At 34.8% G+C, this 20,595-nt stretch overlaps 1 pseudogene; it reads right to left on the reverse strand.

Annotated features, from left to right (window-relative positions):
• LOC141344580 (vascular cell adhesion protein 1-like) overlaps positions 1 to 20,595 on the reverse strand; it is a 38,677-nt pseudogene that overhangs the window by 3,575 nt on the left and 14,507 nt on the right.

Genomic DNA, 20,595 nt, shown 5'->3' on the forward strand with positions numbered 1-20,595 from the left:
ATAATACTAATATAAAACAAGTGCAAATAGATTTTCTATGCAATGAAATTTCCTAAGCATGATCTCCAGAATGTTTAAAACTCACCTTTGACTGTAATGTTAATTGTGCTTCTCTCAATGCCGAAATCATTTTTTGCTTCACAAATGTAAATCCCTGCATCTGTTATTTGGATTGATGAGATGTTTAAAAGCACAGGTGATTCGTTCAGACCTACTGTCACAAGGCTCTGGGACTGTCTGTACAGTTTCAGTTGTGCTGGCCCACCCTCTGAAGAACAGATTATGCTTATGTTCTCTCCTTCCTTGGGCTCTTCTGTAGGGCTTAACTTGATTTTGGGGATGTTTGGAGGACCTGCGCTTATGTTCTCTCCTTCCTTGGGCTCTTCTGTATGGCTTAACTTGATTTTGGGGGTGTTTGGAGGACCTGCATTTAAATAAAGGTTAAAGATCATGGCAAGGTTTCAAAATGATAAGACAAGACAGCTGAGTTAATTTACCCACCTAGGACCATAATTTTTATTAGTATTTGCTGGCTTCCCATGTCATTGCTTGCGTCACACTGGTACCAACCTGCCTGAGACCTGGAAGCATTATTTATTATGAGCTTGTGGTTCTGGCTCTGGAGTTCAGGTTCAGTCTTCCCTAGTTTCCACCACGAGATTGTTGGTTTGGGGTTTCCTTCTGCATTACATGTTCCCTCCAGATGTTCGCCAAGATTCACAGAGGTATTATTACTGGAAAGCGTTATAGTCCCTGGACCGTCTTGGAAAGAAATGCAAAGTTTTCATTGATGACACATGAAAAGTAATTTAATTCTTGGTAATAAATTGCTAAAGGAATGCTAAATTGACAGCACTTGAGGCATGATATTGATTACCACAAAAAATTGTTTTAATTTGGGTTACACTGAGGTGGAAGTGTATGGGGTGTTAAAATACTCACTATTTGTTTCAATAAACAATATGTGTGTAAATATTATTTAAGTGTGAAAAACCATTTACCAACCTTTTCTGTGTAAAGTTATAGCCAATATTAAAAACTTAGCTGCTATGACAGTGTAAGGCCTAAAACAACTACAGTAATACAGTTAATAAATATGTTTTAATAGAAGGCTTAATGAAAGTGCTTTTGGAAAAACCAAAAGCTTAATATTTCTCATGCAAAAAATGGCCCAATTCCGCTTGAGAGTAAGTAAATAACAGAATTTTCATTTTTGGGTGAACTATACCTAGGGTGACCAGACGTCCCGTTTTTTTTTTCCTGTATTTCAGCTCTTATTTTGAAAAACTCATGTTTTGTTCCGTAATTTAGAATTTCTTTACCCATGGGGAATCAGAGCGAGCAGTCGAAGGTATTCAAATATAACCAAGCTCGTCATAGAACAAAATTACTATCCAGTCACAAGGCGGGATAGGACAGTTGTTAAAATGTCTATCGTGTGGAGTTTCTCAAGTAAAAACAAGCTGTTATGACTTAAGTGAACGTAAATAGGTGGGTGAAAACCGGATGTGTGTCAGTGTACGTCCATGCATTCGGTTTTAAAGGGACAGCAGCCTAATTAAATACCTGTCTGTCATTAACAACAAAAGATGCTACATAAATGTATGCATGTTAAATAAATCTACTATCTACAATTTAACTTGTACTAAACCTGGAATATTGCTTTAATAATGTCTTACATTCAGCAGTCGTTGTTCTCTCCTGACCATAGAGATTCAGGATTGCCTTGCAACTAAAATTCTTGCCCAGATCATCGACAGAAGGTGTGTAATTAAACACAGAGGAATAATTCTGAACATGGTCTGAATAAAGTACATCAGGTTCTTCCATATAGAGGGTCTTATCTCCACGAAGCTACTCAACGCGAAACTTTTCCAAAGGGTAAATGTTGGGGACTGTGCAGATGAGCTTCTGTTCTTGGTTTGCTATGAGACTCTTTATTTTGGGCAGTACGGGATCTTGTGGAAATGCTGCAAAAAACACACTTCATCGTAACAGCATCCAAATCATTTAAACAATAAATACTGAAATGGTTTATGTTTTTTTTTTTTTTTTTTTCACTCTCTGTTTAGATCATCATAGCTTTCAATTTAAATAATAATGTTTACATAAAAAAGAAATAAATATAATCATCATAGAAACACACTTGCTGTTAATTTCGCAGTTAATTTTCGATAATAATCATTCAGATAATGAAAACTGAAAATAATTAAAAGCAAATCAGGAATAGGTAGATACTAGTAACAAAAAACAGATACTACATTATTGAAATATTTATACTCAAGCATTAGAGCTAATCAGTGCAGGAGTAGGTTCGTGGAAAATAAATGCTAGTGAAGTTTACTAGTGCATATTAATGTTAAATTGGCTTGCCATATCCATATACTAATGACTATGCCTAATTAAGAGTACAGCTGAAACTTTACTTACAGTACACATCTATCCATGATGTTTTCTGTCGTTTATCTTGCTGACACATAGCAGTGCACACAATTGTATCACTATGTTCAACAGAGAAGTTCCTGATCAGCAGTCGGGAAACAGTCTGGTTATTTTTAACATCTCCACCGACAAATTTATTTAGTGCTGCAGTCCACACAAAGGTTGCATTAACCGGACAATTCTTCATCTGACAGATCAGCTCCAAATCCTCACCAACATGAATCACTGTATTTTTCGGAGTTAATTCCAGATTGAATTTTTTTTCTCCTGTGGAGCAAAATGCGTGCTGTCAAAATAATGAAATGTGCAACGTTAAAATTGATTAAACATCTGTGTGAGGTCTTCTTACCTGTTATTACATTGAGAATATTAATCCACAGTGCAAAAGTGATGAATTTCACTCCACACATCTTGCTGCTGTTGTGTTTCACTCATTCAGCATACAAATTCAGAAATAACACAATAATGTCGTAGGGTATTCCCACCAAGGCTGTTTTCTGACCAAGAAACTGATCAATCATCCCACCTATTTCTTTATCTTCTGTTTCTCCAAAACGTTATGGCAATTTTTATTTTACCCTAATCAAATCAGGATTCAATCATAATGCATATTCAACATATGTGTCCTTTTAAGGTATCCAACTATGTCTCCTAGGTGCATTTCTAAGTATTTCATGCAAATTATTTTAAGCTAGGTCTTAAAAATAACATTTCACTCTTGTCTTGCACACCCACATTGAACAGATTTCCTGTTTGTTATGGTCAGTGGTTAGATCTGTGCCTTGTTTATTTTTTGTTTGTTTTACTTCTAATACACACGTCTTCACTCAGCCTCAAACCATTGGCAAGACATGTTTAACCCTCAACTTTATTTCTTCATGCATTTATTCATAATAAAATGTCCTCCTCTGGCGAGGTGTATACTGGATCATCTGGACATGTTAGTCTTCTCTAACTATGATAATACCTTTGACCAGACAAACATTTTAAGTACATACATTTTAAGAATATCCAATGAGGATCTAATTAACCATATACAAATACAGAGTAATAGAAGTTACCTAATAACAAATAATCTAATAACCCAATCTAATCTTTAATCCTACCTGATACTTATATTCCTTCTATCAGTATCCTAAAATTAAAAAAAAATGAATAAATTTTCCAATTTTACCACATACACATTCAAAATCTTATTTTCAAGCAATGGAAAATTACAAACAGAATACTCAGTAGTAAACTGCTATAACAGACCAGAGTCAATATGTAGTATTATCTTCTACTTGATTTTTAGGTCATATTGGTCTAGGACAGGGGTTTTCAAACCTGTCCTGGAGCCTCCCCTGCCCTGCACATTTTGTATGTCTCCCTTATTAGGCACACCCAATTCAGGTCTTGCAGTCTCTACTAATGAGCTGATGATTTGAATCAGGTGTATTAGATGAGAGAGACAAGCAAAATGTGCAGGGCAGGGGAGGCTCCAGGACAGGTTTGAAAACCCCTGGTCTAGGAAATTAATAAGCTGATACTGCTGCAAAAGAAGCTGTTAATTTGTTTATAGCATCACCTAAACTTAACAGCTACCTAACAAACTATGAATAAGCAGCAAATTAGAAATGTACTGAGGGAAAAGTCATAGTTAATAGTGAATAAGTGTTACCTATTCTAAAGTGTTACCATTTGTTACCTTTTAATGCACACTGCAACCCAAATGTTCAAAAGTCATTACATAGATTAAGTAAACTTAATTTTTCCAAAAAGTTCTACTATCTTAGATATTTGAAGTTCCTGTATCTTTTTGAGTTAATAAAACTTATTTGTTTTAAATAATTTGAACAACTTGATGAATCAAGCACCATTATAAATAATGAGTATAATTTCACTGTACTTATCTCAGTTTTTTAACATTAGTGCGTGCATCTGATGTGCGTTTTGAGTTCAGGATTAACATTTTGACGTTTAATGACCCTCTGACATGTCCTGTCATGGTTGAAAAATACTTCCAAAATGAAAGTCGAACGGACGTCTTTGACATTATCTGGCCATGAATTCCATGCATCCTTGGACATCTAAATTTGTCATCTTCTGGATGTTTATTCTTCAGTGCTACTTCCGTGCATTAAGTACAAAATGAGTTGTTCCAATTTAGCAGACTTTAAATTGACCATATACACTATTGCACATTAATTAAATCTACATAACAAATACATATTACACAGTAATTGATTCTACATCGCTCTTTGTTGAATCAACAATAGAAATTAACAAAACTAATGGTAATGTCAGTAAATCAATGTTACACTATGCTGTTGATTCTACATCACTGCTGTTGAATTGTGATGTAGAATTATAATTATAAAAAAATATATAAAAATGTCCTAAAAAAAATAATTGGTAATATAATTTAATCAATGTTAATTTGATGTTGGTTCTAAACCACTTTTTCTTGAAACACTGAAAATACAACTAAAATGTCAACATAATGTCAAAATAATGTTGCAATCTGATGTTCCAAGGTAATGTTGAAACAAAATTTATTTATTTTATTTTACAGTTTTACACAATGACAAAAATACAGAAAATAAAACTCATTAACAGGAGGGTGCTTCTCAAGCATAGAGTATAGATGCAATACATCGATATTTGTAAAGTATAATATTCTTTCTCATGTTATGTCACTTAAACTTCAAAAAATAAAAAAAATCTATCAAATGTTGTTGTAACTATAATCAGAAATTTCCTAATAAAGATGTGTGCAAGTTTTTTTAAGTGCTTAAAAAAACAGGTGGTTTATTGAAACACTTTAATAACTTTAAATTAATGTTAGAATTAAATCAATTCTTATTAGATTCACTAACAATAAATCAAATGGAAATGGGAGAAATGCAACACTGATGCACCCAGAGAAGTCATGCATGTCAGGTGGTTCAACAAAAAAGACATCTGTCTAGGATGCACCTGTGTTTTCTTTCTAATAAGGAAGCATAAATTAGACTATTGAGAAGTGCACATGCAGAACTAAAATGGGTGTTAACCAACTAGTACACATTTTTTTAAAACTGTTTTGTAAACAGTTGTTTTTCAACTATTTTTAAACATACTTACTAAAATCTTGGAAGCTCAGGCCAAACCAAGCCCCAAGTGGATTAGAGCAAATGTCTAAAGCAATTGTGAATGCCCATTTTGGTTTGACACACCCCACTAGTGTTCTGCAAAGATTCATGCCTGCACCCTCTTATGCTCATCAACTACAAATCACTGTTAGTTCAAATTAAAATCAACACCAATTAGTACCAAATTTGAATGAAACTTCGATTTTAACTGTGTAGAAAACATATGTAATATTAGACAACAAAATCTTGTTTTGCCCACTGCTGTTATATCCATAAACATTAACCAAAATAACAAAAATACATTCACAGTTAACCACAGCAGTAAGCCAATGTCCATGAGCATCAGACTGAAAAGTGACAACCCTCCCAGGGCAATTGGTAAGGCATATGGCGGCACCTGCTGATCAATTGGAGCCGTGACTGAACAAAATTGTCTCCCCACTGCATTTTCCAAAAAGCTGCATCTTCTTCAGTAGAGTGAGTCTCTTGTAGAAAAACAAAAACAAAATGTGACTTCTGCCCCTTACAAAACAAAAATATTTCTTTACGTTTTACTTTGTCCTTTAGTCCCCTTACATTTAATTTAACGAACAAAAAGATAAACGGGGTTTAAGTGAAGACATACTTCACTGGAACTCACAGTGAACAAACAGAAAATGTCACTAATGAGATCTGAAAAATGTAATTGCAACACAAAAAGAGTCTCAAAAATCAAAATTTCCCTTTTTCTGAAAAATTAGTTTTTCCTCAGTGAAAGTGGTTCCTATATGTATTAAATTATCCTAGTCGGTGCTACGTTCTTCCATCGGCGCATCCTGCAGCTGTTCCAAGAGCAGCCGAGTGAAGTGCATGCTCTGGTGGACCAAACGCAGAACTGTGATCGTTACTCGTTGTAATTGCATTTTTACAAGTAACAATTCAATTAGAGAGCTCTACAAATTAATTTGTACTAGTCATATGTCTCTGTTGATTTCTATTCATTTTTAATTACAGAGCTCTACAACAGAATTTTAACTAGTAATAATTTCAATTAGAGAGCTCTACAATTAAATTCTTTCTAGTAACAATTCCAATTAGGTAGCTCTCTAAACCAAATTGTACTAGTAATAATTCTAATTAGACAGCTCTCTAATTCAGTTTTTACTAGTAAGAATTCCATTAAGAGAGCTAATTCAATTGTTACTAGTAAGAACTGAATTAACGCTTTGTGGCGTCCAGTGTAGACAGACTTTAGCTGTTGCGACGCGGCGCGACAACTGTCGTGTCCGGTGTAGACACGGTGTTAGAGAGCTCTTTAATTCAATTACAGAGTTCTGCAATTAAACATATCTTAAATGGTTTTCTACTAGTAAAAATAGAATTATTGAGCTCTGTAATTGCATTTTTACTAGTAATAAAATAAATTAGAGAGCCCTCTAATCGGAATTGTTACTAGTAAAAACTGAATTAGAGAGCTCTGTAATTGGAACAATTACTAGTAAAAATTAATTTAGAGAGCTGTCTAATTGTAATTGTTACTAGTAAAAATTCAGTTGTAGAGCTCTGTAATTAAAAATTAATGGAAGTCAATGGAGACATATGTCTAGTAAATATTTATTTGTAGAGGTCTCTAATTGGAATTGTTAATAGTAAGAATTGAATTAGAGAGCTCTCTTGTTATTATTCTTACTAGTAAGAATTTAATTAGACAGCTCTCTAATTGGCATTGTTGCTAGTACAAATTTAATTATAAAGCTCTCTAATTTAATTTTTACTAGTAAAAATGCAATTATGACGAGTTAGGCTAAAACGGCTTGCCATAGCAGCGCCCCTACTGCCTCAACAAGTTGACACACATCTACGGGAACATGCCGCTCCGCTACTCCAATATCATGATCTCTTATTTTGGCTTCCCTAGCTATGCTAATCACAAGAGCAGGATTTGAGAAACAGGTACAATGTCTATTCAGAGATATTAGATCATCTTTTGTGGACAAATATAATCTCATCCAAAACCCTTTTGTCACAAGTTTGCAAAACTAACGTTTTCACATTAATTGATAGTTTTACATTTAAAATGGCTGGACATTTAGGCCTAAGTTCTTAATGTTTACTTGAGATTTGATGCATGTCCCGATAAATGCCAGTAAACAAACAATATATATATATTGCATCCCAATGTTCATACTATCCATCCTAAATAGTATGTGAGATTACAATAAGTGTGTCCCAAAGCATAGTATGCTGAAAGAGTTTGTCTTTATGAAAAAGTATCAGGTGGTCTACTATTTTAGGTTGATTTTTGAAGTGTGGATCCGTTCACACTCTAATGCAAGGGTCACCACACTCGGTCCTGGAGGTCCAGTGTCCTACAGAGTTAAGCTCCAAAATCAGACACACCTGTACCAGCTAATCAAGGTCTTAAAGGGGTCATCGGATTTGTGTTGGCAGTTTGTGTACTGTACACAACCACCCTATAATGATAAAAATCCACCCAGTGGTATTTTTTAATCTTTAAAAGTATTATCCCCTTTTTAAAATCAGGTCATTCTCAGCTTTTTGTCAGTGTGACTGCATACAGACAGAGACCACTCCCACGATAGTTGATTGACATGAGCGCCTTACCTTGGACCCGCCCTCACCGAGCTGAAACAGTCCGACTTCGATCGCCATCGTGTGACTCAGGTGCAAGCATGGTGGATGTGCACGACCGGCGGTTAGGCAGAGATGGTTAGAAAAAAGAAGTTTAAGTTACTAATTATCAGCATTTACTCTGCCAAAAATATTTATGTAATATTATCTGTCTTATATTTCATCTGCAACAGCAATGTGAACTTTTATAAAACCTGTTTGGTCGTCAAAATATGAACATGAAAAACCGGCGAATGGCAGATCAACGTGCTGCTACTTTTCTCTCCAATACGGTAGGATGTTAAATTAAATTAAATGTGGAGGATGTTAACTGTGACAAGATGATTGACAGGCCAGTTTAAGATGCAGTTGTGTGACGTTATAGTATGCCCCAAAGCTTGCCTGCTCTTCTACTACAAAAGTGTGTACCAAAAGAGTACATCATTTAAGGGTGAAGTGTAAGTAGGGACATTGGGATGCAGCACAATTAAAAAGTCTGTGTTTAGGCTTGTATAAAATCTCTGTGATCTCGTGACCAATGACATTTGAGGCTTAAAACGTCACAATGAAATGCCTAAAGCAAGGAGACTGATTCGAATCTTTGACCCAGCTTCATTCATTATCAGGAGATGCGAAATATGAAAGTGGCTGCTATAATTGGTAGGGTCTGTGTTTGAGGCTTTGAAACTTTGAATCTTTTTTGATACAATAAGGGGAAATGCCTCAATAGCTTCACAAGGCTTCATCTGCCCATCTCTATCCTTCACTAATACAGTATATTAGTGACTTCACCAACATAGTATAAAGTAGATTAAGGTGATTTATTAAAGAATTTATTTTAGTTAAGCTAATTATTAAGCTGTTTTAGTTTGAATCTTGTATAAATGTATTATTACTATTAATATTGTTATAAAAGGGAAAATATAGAAATAAAATTATTTTAATTATTTTTAATAAAAAGGAGGCATACAGAATTTACTTTTAATAAATATAATGTACTACTCAGAAAGTTAAATTCAAAATACTACCGCATCATAATTACTTTTACTGTGACAAAATCCGCAAAACTACATTTATATTTCTTTTTTATAATTATTATTTAGTTTTGATATTAACTTATGAATAATTGTTTGTAAATAGAAAATCGTACTTATGTGGTAGCCAGTCATTAAATTTTTGTTTTGTTTTGTTTTGTTCTTTAACACACTGGTTTGACTTCAGGATTCAGATTTACATTGAATTTCCCAAGCGGGGACCCAAAACAGTACATAATTGTTTAGCGAAAGTAAGCAAAATGAAAATGTAAATAAATATCACTATAAACTACACAGGATCCGTGATAAAAATAGTTTATTTAACAGTGGTTACATGGAAAAACAATGAAGGTACATAAAAAAATAAACAACAGCAGATCTGTGATTTTATCTGTCATATTCAACTATTGCAAAGTGAACCAAATGTACATAATATGCCAAGATACATTTCCTGAGAACAAAGCTGGATCCTGTCAATAGAACATCTTATCTTGTATTAAACAGGGGTCAGGAAAGTGACAGGAAAGCGCTTGAACTAAAGTGAAACTATTTCATACTTCCTTTAAAAGCCTGTAGCGCAAAGTTCACACAATGGAAGGGTTTGATACATTAACTTTCACTTTTGAGGTTGAAGCAGAATACAAACATTCTTGTATCCCCCTAGAGGAAATTAGCACAATGTGTTCACAATGCCTGGTGACCTATATATGGGCCACTCTACAAAATTAGTTGAAATTGAAAGTTGGAAAGTTTTTGCACAAATTTTGTATGTATGCAAATTGTATAATATACCAGGTAAACACTTCTAGTAATTCTGCAGTTAATTCTTATATTCTTATAAAGTTTTGGAATATTTGTCCTCTCCCCAAATTTGTCACTACCGAAACACAGTAATATATAATTTATTAAGAAGGGTAATATTGACCTATTAAGATTTTGCTTACACCTTCTTTGCAATTATGTTTTTCTATATTATTAAAAGGTTTTCAGAGGTAAATCAATAACAATTACAATTTTAACAATATTTCGAGTGTGTTTTATGAGATTTGTTGAATTTTAAATCCAAATTTTCTTTGTAAAAGGGAAAAAGTTGATCATACTGATTTCATTTGAACAAAAAGTGTCATGTCCAAAATTATTCATACCCTTTGCAAACTGTCACAGTCTATGGGAAAATTCTAAGTTCTATACCATTCCAAATAGTCCAAGCTGTTCTAAAGCATCCTAATTACCTTGATTCATTGGGAACAGCTGTTTTAATCAACTCAACAGGTGAAAATCAGAAGCTCTCTGCTGTTGGTTTGTGGACAGTCATGGCTAAAACAAAGGAGCTCACTGAGGACCTGCGGCTGCGCATTGTGGCTGCTCACAAGCTAGGAAAGGGCTATAAGACCATATCTAAATGTGTTCCAGTGGCTACAGTGCAAAGTATTTTTAAAAAATACAAGACGTTCCACACTGTGAAAAATCTCACAGGATGTGGTCGGAAGCCAAAAGTTACACCTTTGGCATAAAACAGGAGAAGCCTTCAACCCTAAGAACACCATCCCCACTGTCAAACATGGTGGTGGGAACCTAATGTTTTTGGGTGTTTTTCAGCCGGTGGACCAAGAAACCTAATCACAGTAAACAGCACCAAAAAAAGGAGCAATACATCAAAATTCTCAACAACAACATCAGGCAGTCTGCAGAGAAACTTAGCCTTGGGCACCAGTGGACATTTCAGCAATACAACGACACAAAACACACAGCAAAATTGAAAAGAAATGGTTAGCAGACAAAAACATTAACGTTTTGCAGTGGCCCAGCCAGAGTCCTGACTTAAATCCAATTGAGAATCTGTGGAGGGAGCTAAAGATCAGGGTGATGGCAAGGAGACCCTCCAACGTGAAAGAGTTGGAGTTCATCGCTAAAGATGAATGGGCAAAAATACCAATGGAGACATGCAAAAAGCTGGCCAGAAATTATAGGAAGCATTTGTTTGCTGTAATAAGCCAATAAAGGCTTGTCTATTGATTATTGAGAAGGGTATAAATAATTTTGGACATGCCACTTTTTGTTCAAATGTAAATAAAAGCTGAGAAATATTTTTTTTTTTCCCACAATGATGCCTCTTGTACATCGTCTTATTATCTTTTGGGAGACGCCTGTGTCATTTCCGGTCAAAAAAACCTTGCTGGTTTAATAAAAGTAACTTTAAGTCAGAATTTGCCTGGGGTATTAATAATTTTGTGTGGATAGATGTTTTTATGGAAGCTTGACAAATTGCAAAAAGACTGAAATGGTCTGTGATCAAGGCTTCTAATTTAGTTCTTTTGAAGTCATTTTTCCACCCCTTTTTGCTAAGGATGCTGGAAGGAAAACAAAAGTAATTGTGCTTAGAAGTGTTCATAATGTTGTATAAATTTAGACAGACATTAATGTTATGATAGCTTCTAAAAAGTTTTTTTTTTTTTTTTTTTTTTTGTCTCCCTTCCTGTGTCCTTATCTAAAAGGGGTGAAAATGGACTTAAACGAGACTAAACTAAAAGCCATGATCACAGACCATCTCAGGAAGGCACATGAGAGCTCAGTCAACACTTACTTAATTATGTACGGCCATTATATACAAAATGAAAAGGACAAACTTTTTTTTTTTCTATTCTATTCATTTAGTTAGTACATTTACAGCATAATTGGGTTTATCAGAGCTTCTGGGATTTCCACAATGGCACTGTATTAAACTGCAGCAGTATATTTCAACACCTAGAGTGCTGGATATCACGTTTGATAAACTGATAACCGAAACAGGAAGAGAATGGACAATGCCTGTAACAATTAGCAGGTTAGGTGAACCCCAAAAGTATTGTTGCATTGTTTTCGGAGGAAAGGGGAAAGTCAGCATGCTTTAGAGTCTGAGGGAAAGGCGTTTTCCTTTATTTGTGCCAAACTTTCATCTGAAGTTAGATTTGTTCAATATGATAAAACAACAAATGTGTAAAACTGCATGAATATTCTCTGCGTTTTTAGGCTATTTGCTGAATGCTGTGTGCAGTTATGTGCAGACTTCATTTGGCGAGTTAACAATCTACCTTTGCAATAAAAGCAGTAATACTGGGAAATATTATTATAATTTAAAAGAAGTGTTTTAATATATTTTCAAATGTAATTAATTCTTGTGATGCAAAAGTTGAATTTTCAGCATCATTTATATATGTGTTACTGTCACTTTTGATCAGTTATTGCATTCTTGCTGAATAAAAGCATTAATTAGTTCTTATATATATATATATATATATATATATATATATTTATTTATATATATATGTGTGTGTGTGTGTGTGTGTGTGTGTGTGTGTGTGTGTGTGTGTGTATAATTTTTTTCCTCCCAAAACTTTTGAAACTGTTTTCAACGTTGATAATAACAGGAAATGTTTCTTCAGCATCAAATCATATTACAGCAATTTCTGAAGGATCATGTGACACTGACGACTGAAGTAATGACTGCTTAAAATATAGCCTTGTCATCAAAAAAATTAATTCTAATTATAAAAAACACATTTTTTCTTAAAATTAATTAAAAAATAATTTAATTAACAGCAATATTAATTTAAAAATAATTAATATTGCTGTTTTAATGTATTTTGAATCAAATAAATGCAGCGTTTGAGAGTGTAGTCTGACGACATTTTACTACCACTGTAAAAAAATAAAAAATTAAGGTATTGAAGTTATAATATTTTGAGAAAAAGTTAAATTAAGTCAAAACATTACGAGAATAAAGTCAAAATATTACGAGTATGAAGTTAAAATACTAAGAGAATAAAGTCGAAATTAAACAACGGCAGCAGAGCAGATAATAGTAGAAATTAAAGTTATAATATTTTAAAGGTGCCATAGAATGGAAAACTGTATTTACCTTGGCATGGTTGAATAACAACAGTTCTGTACATGGACATGACATACCATGAGTCTCAAACGCCATTGTTTCCTCTTTTTTGTATAAATTTGGTGTTCGCAAAAGACCACTGAAAAATAGGTTAATCCTAGCATAACAATCGCGTTAATAGTACCGCCCCCAACATTTGCATAAACCAATCATCAGACGTTCTGCCGGGAGGCTATTATGAAAAAACAAAGTGAGGACAATAGCGAAAATGGCAGATCACGGAAATAAATGTTATGTTCCAGGTTGTGCAGGAGATGTTTAGTGCAGGGATGGGTTGGTGTCTGTACTCACAAAGCAACAGAAAACAAATAAAGCATTCTAATAAAGTAAGGCGAGCCACTGAAGGGACACGGTTAGCTTCTTGTTAGCGCTAGCCTGTTACATTGCAGTACATAAGATTTCACTTACCACATAAACAGAGAGATGACTGACGATGCCGAATGCTTTGCAGATCCTGATCACTGCTGACAGCATCTAAACTTGTCAAATGTGGTAATTACTGTCTGTAGCATAAGGTTACACAGAGCACTTGCGATCGCCGATGTCAAAAGTAAAACTTAAAAGTTATCGTGGATTCAAAACGGCAGTTTCAATCCCCCTCATATTAATAGCGGATCGAGCTCCATAATTAAATATATATTTCCTCCATGTGTTTCCTTACAGCTGTGTGAGAGCGAGTCGCTCTGTAAGACAGCTAATCAGAGCAGAGCTCCTCATTTAATATTCACGGACCTTCCTAATAATAACAGAGCATTTCATTCTAGGGACAAATCCTAGGGTTGTAAATAGACCAGTAAAACTGTTTCTGGATCATTTTTACCATTTCCTATGCCATATACCTTCTATGTAGCTATCAGAGAACAATTTAAAATATTGAATAAATGCATTCTATGGCACCTTTAAGAGTATACTAAAACGCCATCGTACATGAGAGGCTTTTTTGATAAGTATTTCAAACCTTTGACCTTTAGATGCAGCTTCAAAGTATATACTCTGTATTTGGAAACAATCTATGAAATATTAAACTTATAAGAAAATAATACTGTTAGTCAAAAAAATTACTAAATAAATACAGAAAACACAGCCCAGCTTTGTATTCACCTGTCCATGAATGTTTTATAGACAATGTCCAGTTGCATGTTCCTTACAGCAGACAAACACTTCATTTTGTTAATGTGCTCTTCATCCGTTTAGACGAGTGCGATGTCATTGGAGTCGCTTTTGGCTTTCTTTCTGCAGTGTCGGATCAGCAGTCCAGCAGCGGTCAACAGCGACACTGACCCTACAGCCGGCACTATGGCCACAGGCAGGTCAGGCATTGTTGAGATGTGATGTTGTGCTGGATTACAAGAGTAAAGAATCATTAGAGTCAAGAATCATCGCTATAACTGGAATATTCCATACTTACTGGATAAACTATGATTAGTGCGGGCACGACCATTTGTACATTTTATGTCTGGCTTACAGTCTCATCCCTGACCAGCTATTTTTAGCTGTTTTTGCTGCTTTATATTACAAACTAGTGTCTTACTATATTATTTTAATGTATTATCTTAATTATGAACACACCGGTTTGTAGTGCAAACAGTTTTACCAATGACTGCATGTTGTTCTTGTTCTCGTTATTTCCCCAATTCACCTTTTTCTTCAACACAGAATTAAGCCTATCAGTGAGACCAGTGGCGGACTGGGACTAAAAAACAGCCCTGGACTTTGACTCGGCTCAGCCCACAACAACAGTGTGTGAAAGCTAATCAGCAACAGACACGGGTCTCAAAATACTTAAATCTTAACCCATGATGTTTTACCTTCCAAATTATAGCATTATCTCTGATGTTGACTAAAACATGTGTTAAAAGCATAGTGTAGAATACTCACAGAAATAAACAGCACTCTTTTAATGTCTCTCTGCTGAAAAATATGCAGGTAAAAAAAACGGGGTTTATGTATTACGTCATCTATTCCATGCAATCTTAAACTATATTTATTACTTACTAATCTCTTAATTAATTTGTGCAAAAACATACGGCACTGCAAAAACTGTTCATCTAACCAAGTCAAAAAAGTTGTTTCCAGCTAAGAAGTATTTTTGATCTTGTTTTAAAACTTAAATTCTAAGCAAGAGCAGACGATGTTATATTATTAATCTTATTTTGAGTATATTTGTCTTATTTTGAGAATTCTTAGCAAGTGCAATTTGTCTTATTACATTGGCAGACTATTTCACTTAATTTAAGAAGCTTTCGACTAACCTAACCCTTAAAATACTTGATTTTAGTCGAAAAATTCTTAAATTAAGTGAAATAATCTGCCAATGAAACAAGACAAATGACACTTGGTAAGAATTCTAAAAAATAAGGCATATATAGCCTACTCAATATAAGATTAATAATCTAACACCTATATAAGTAACAAGGTTAAAAATACTTCTTAGCTGGAAACAAGATTTTTTTTACTTGATTAGATGAAGTTTTTGCAGTGTGCACAAAAACGGTTTAATTACTTATTAAATATTTCTTCTGCCTTCATGTTAATGCTGCGGCATGTTTATATCCTGTTTTTTTTCCCCTCACCTTCTCAGCCCCACCCTTTTCTTTCCTTTTTTTCGCATTACCAACACCTGCAGTATCACTTGCTGCGTCCCAATTCGCCTACTTATACTACGCCCTAAAAGTATGTACTCTTTTTGTGAAGAAAAAGTACATACTTTTGAGTATGTAGCAGAATAGTAGGCGAGCTTTGGGACATACTACTTCGTCATAACTGCTTTTTTAACGGACACTCTGTTGCTTAGTTACCTGAATCCTCTCACTGTTTAAACTGCCCTGTCAATCATCACAGTTAACATTATCTACATTTCGTTTAATTTAATTTCCTACCGTATTAGAGAGAAATGAAGAGGCACGTTCTTTCAGGAGTCTTTCATGCCGAGAACTCTGCTCGTGTTTGCATAATTATGCATTTAAACGTTAATGACCAAACATATCATTATAAAAGTTCACAATGTTGCTGCAAATGAAATATAACGAGGATAACATTTAAAAATATATATTTTTTATCAGGTTACACACTGATTATTTATCACTCAAACTCCTTTCTCTACCTGTCCGTTGGTCGCGCATATCCTCCATGTTTGTAGTTTTTTAACACTTTTTATGCGTGTTTGTAGTTCTAATCGAATCCTCCGTTCACCGCGCAATGTGTTGTGGGCAATATTAGCCGTTAGAGTATGCATTGATCCGCACTTCGAATTCTGAAGTCAAGTAGTAGACCATCCGGGAATCTTTGGAATACTTTTTTGAACATACTACGATTTGGGACATACTAATTCTATTTTCGAATACTATTTAGGACGGATAGTATGCGAATTGGGACGCAGCACATGTTCTTTCTCCCATCTGCACTTCACTTGTAAACGGTTGAGTGACAAGCATTGACGAGTGAGCTTGCGCATCTATGGGCTTGTAGGCGCATTGTTGCCACCTATCGGTCTTGACATGGAACAACAGTAAATTATAAGCAAGAAAAAAAACGGTGACGGCTGCACAGAGGAGGCCGACGGCCGTTCTGCTGCAGCGTCCGTTCTGGTATTCTCCAGAACGTCCAGACGGCCAGTCCGCCCCTGAGTGAGACTTCCGGTTCATTCCTGTTTTGTACAAAAATAGCTGGATGTGGATGTGATCGCAAGCCAGACCCATAACATTTACAAATACCCAGTTTCATGGGAAAATTTGGATAGCGGCTAATCTAGGCTTACTTCTGTGTTGAAGAATAAGATGGATAACAATATAGTCACAGCTATAGAGTGCTGAACATATTTTTATTCTTTTATATTCATGTATAATTTGATTGCTAAATCCACTGTAGCTTCTCCTTTGGCTGCAGGTTTCTTTTTTTTTTCTTTTTTTTTTTAAACTTGCTTACTTGAGATATGCTGGGTTCCTGGGAGTAAGTTTAGTCATACAATGGGTACAAGTAACAACTTTTTTGTGACACACAAGACATTTTCTACACAACACAGAATTCAAGGAATATGGCAAGCTGTTTTAACGTAAAATGTTCCCAACATTACTCATCAAAATTGATTTTTTTACTAGCAGCAAATCAGTTTGAAACAACTTTTCAGAGTTTTCTGAGAGGCCACAGGAGCTCAGCAGTCATCAGATCTGAGAACTAAGAGCTGAAGACATGAAAGTTGCTTATTATGATAAGTTTAAATAGGTAAGTTAAAGCACTAAAATTACTAATTGAAAATAAAACCAGGTCGGCGACACGAATCCAGGGGGGGGGGGGGGGGGTTGGGGGTTGGGGGTTGGGGGTTGCTTTAACCTGCGGACTAAAAAACAACCCGCAGCAGTGGTGTGAAAGTAGCCCAAAACATCTGTAAACCTGTGGACTTGGCAACACTGAAAGCTAAGCTAAAAGTAAATGAAACCAACATGGTAATATTTAAATAAACACAAACACTAATATCAATGACTAAAATTAAATTGGAAATGGTTAAAATCATGAAATATCGACATCGTGTTAAAATTAAAATAACTAGAAATGTAGGCCTTTTTTACTTGAGATTTGATGCATGTCCGTATGATACAGACCAAATTTCATATAATTATTAAGCTGTATTATTTGAAGTCACATATTTTATTATTGTTATTATTAAAAGGGAAAATAAAGAAATAATTTACTTTAAAAAATACTTTACTACTTAACATTTCATTCAAAATACTTTATTATAATTATAATATTGTTTAACTGCAACAAAAACAATCTGCAAAACTTAGGCAGACCGTCTATATTGTTTTTTTATTTTGTTTTGAAATTAACTTATGAATAATTGTTTGTGAATAAAATAGTATAATAGTAGACTTATGTGGTAACCAGTCATTTAAAGCTTTACTTCAGATTCCAGATTTTCATTGGATTTCCAAAGCAGCGACCCAACACACCACAATTATTTAACGAAAGTAAGAAAAATGAGAACTGAAATAAAAATCACCATAAACTACATAGGATCTGTGATGAAAAACATTTATTTGACAGCGGCTACTTGGAGAAACAATGAAAGTACAAAACAATAAACACCAGAAGATGTGTGCAATGCATTACATGTCACATTTGACCTGTTACAAAACTGGCCAAAATATAACATGCCAAGAAACACATCTTAGAACATCTTATCTTGTATTAAACTGGGATCAGAGCAACAGGAAAGCACTTTAACTCTCATAGTAAAAAAAATGTATGCTTTCTTTAAAAGCCAGTAGCATAAAGTTTGCATAATGGAACTGTTTGATACATTAATTACTTTACTTTTGAATTGATGTGTTCAGAAGCAGAACGCAAACATCTAGCGTTATTCTACTCAATGTGATTAAAAGAAATTAGCACAATGTACCTGGTGACATATAAGAAGATTTAGATTTGAATCCGTGGCGGAAGGAAGTAGTTTCGCACAAAAGAGGCCTTTTAAAGGCACTTATTTTAATTTATTTATATATATATTTTTAAGCTGTTGTAAAAATGCAATATCGCAAGAGTAGACGTGAGATGCAGCTGTATATCGGCACGCTGTAATTACTATCTCGCGTCATCGGCACGAGTCTACTATCTCGCGTCTACTAGGGGTGGGGAAAAAAATCGATTCTCCGGTGCATTGCGATTCTCTCTTCAACTATTCTGAGATTGTGTTTATTTCCCCGTATATGACACGTGTGCACAGTAGAGACGTGGCAGGATTCATTGCACAGAACTTGCACTTTGAGATGAGTGCACATTGCTTAACAGTGTGTGCTTCACCCGCTGTGTTTTACTGTAGATATGCTTACATTTATGCCGTTTGGAACGCAGTACTATTAAATGCACAAAACTCGAGCACTGACAGGCTTTCATGCGCGCTTTGTGTTTTTTAGCCCTAAAGCTCGGTTATGGCTGTGGTTAAATGCACTTGCATTTGCAAATACTTTTATATGAAATTAATGTACACACAGTTATGTTTTCAGAGCAGGACAAAACATCTGATATATCGAAATAGATCTGTGCATTAGTTTGAATGCAGCTTGTTAAAGCTGCCACAGTTTATGATCTCATCAGTAATAATCAATCGGCAATAATGCTGAGGAAAAAGTAAAAAAAAAAAAAATTGTCTGTAAACTTTCTGATACTTAAAGAACACTTATTTAAATAAGTAATTGTTTTCAAAAGTACTCTGCTCATATAATAAACAAAAAAAGCATATTTTGCACAAAATAAATTTGATGTAAAATGTATATGAAAATGTAGCCATGTTCAGTAATATTGAAAACTGAGATTGTGACGCATCGTGATATTTAGTTGATAATAAAAATCATAATTAAATTGAATTGTGAAACCATCAAAGATTCACACCCCTACCCCTACTAGGATGGCAATACTGACATACAGAGATTCCAACTATAAACAAAAAGCATAGAAATGCCAATTTTACATTTTGTTAAAATGTAAAGTTGTAAAGATGTATTTGCACAGCAGAAGAATTAATTAAAGTGTAGATTAAGAATCGTTTTCGAATCGGATTTGGGCCGGATTGTGAAGTGCCTGAAGATTCCCACCGCTAACATCTATGAGTGCTTTTTCCTTTTTTTTTAGCAAGAAAAAAACACTTCATTATTAGCCGAGTGTGATGTCACTGGAGTCGCTCTTGGCTTTCTTTCTGCAGTGTCGGATCAGCAGTCCAGCAGCGGTCAACAGCGACACTGACCCTACAGCCGGCAGTATGACCACAGGCAGGTCAGGCATTGTTGAGATGTGATGTTGTGCTGGATTACAAGAGTAAAGAATCATCAGAATTAAGAATCATCGCTGTGACTGGAATATTCGATTTCAGTACTCACTGAATAAGCTATGATTAGTGCTATCTGCCTTATTTTTCCTGTAAGAGCGGGTGCGAACATTTGTACATTTTATAGGTCTGGCTTCCAGTCTCATCTACGACAGCTATTTTTAGCTGTACAAAATAGTTTGTTTTGCTGTTTGATGTTGCAAATTGTTGTCTTACCATACAATTTTAATGTATTATCTTAAAGGGATAGTTCACCCAAAAATGAAAATTTGATGTTTATATCTGCTTACCCCCAGGGCATCTAAGATGTAGGTGACTTTGTTTCTACAGCAGAACACAAACGAAGATTTTTAACGAAAACTGGTGCAGTCTGCCAGCCAAATAATGGCAGTGGATGGGCACCAAACCTTTAAAAGTAAAAAAATAACATGCACAGACAAATCCAAATTACACCCTGCAGCTCGTGACGAAACATTGATGTCCTAACTCATTTTTTTTTTTACCCAAGCCACAGGGTGTAATTTGGATTTGTCTGTCCATGTTATTTTTTTACTTTTAAAGGTCTGGTTTGAGTTAAAAATCTTTGTTTGTGTGCTGCTGAAGAAACAAAGTCACTTTCATCTTGGATGCCCTGGGGGTAAGCAGATA

The sequence above is a fragment of the Garra rufa genome, chromosome 10 (assembly GCF_049309525.1).
Source record: "Garra rufa chromosome 10, GarRuf1.0, whole genome shotgun sequence".
Taxonomy (NCBI): Eukaryota; Metazoa; Chordata; class Actinopteri; order Cypriniformes; family Cyprinidae; genus Garra; species Garra rufa.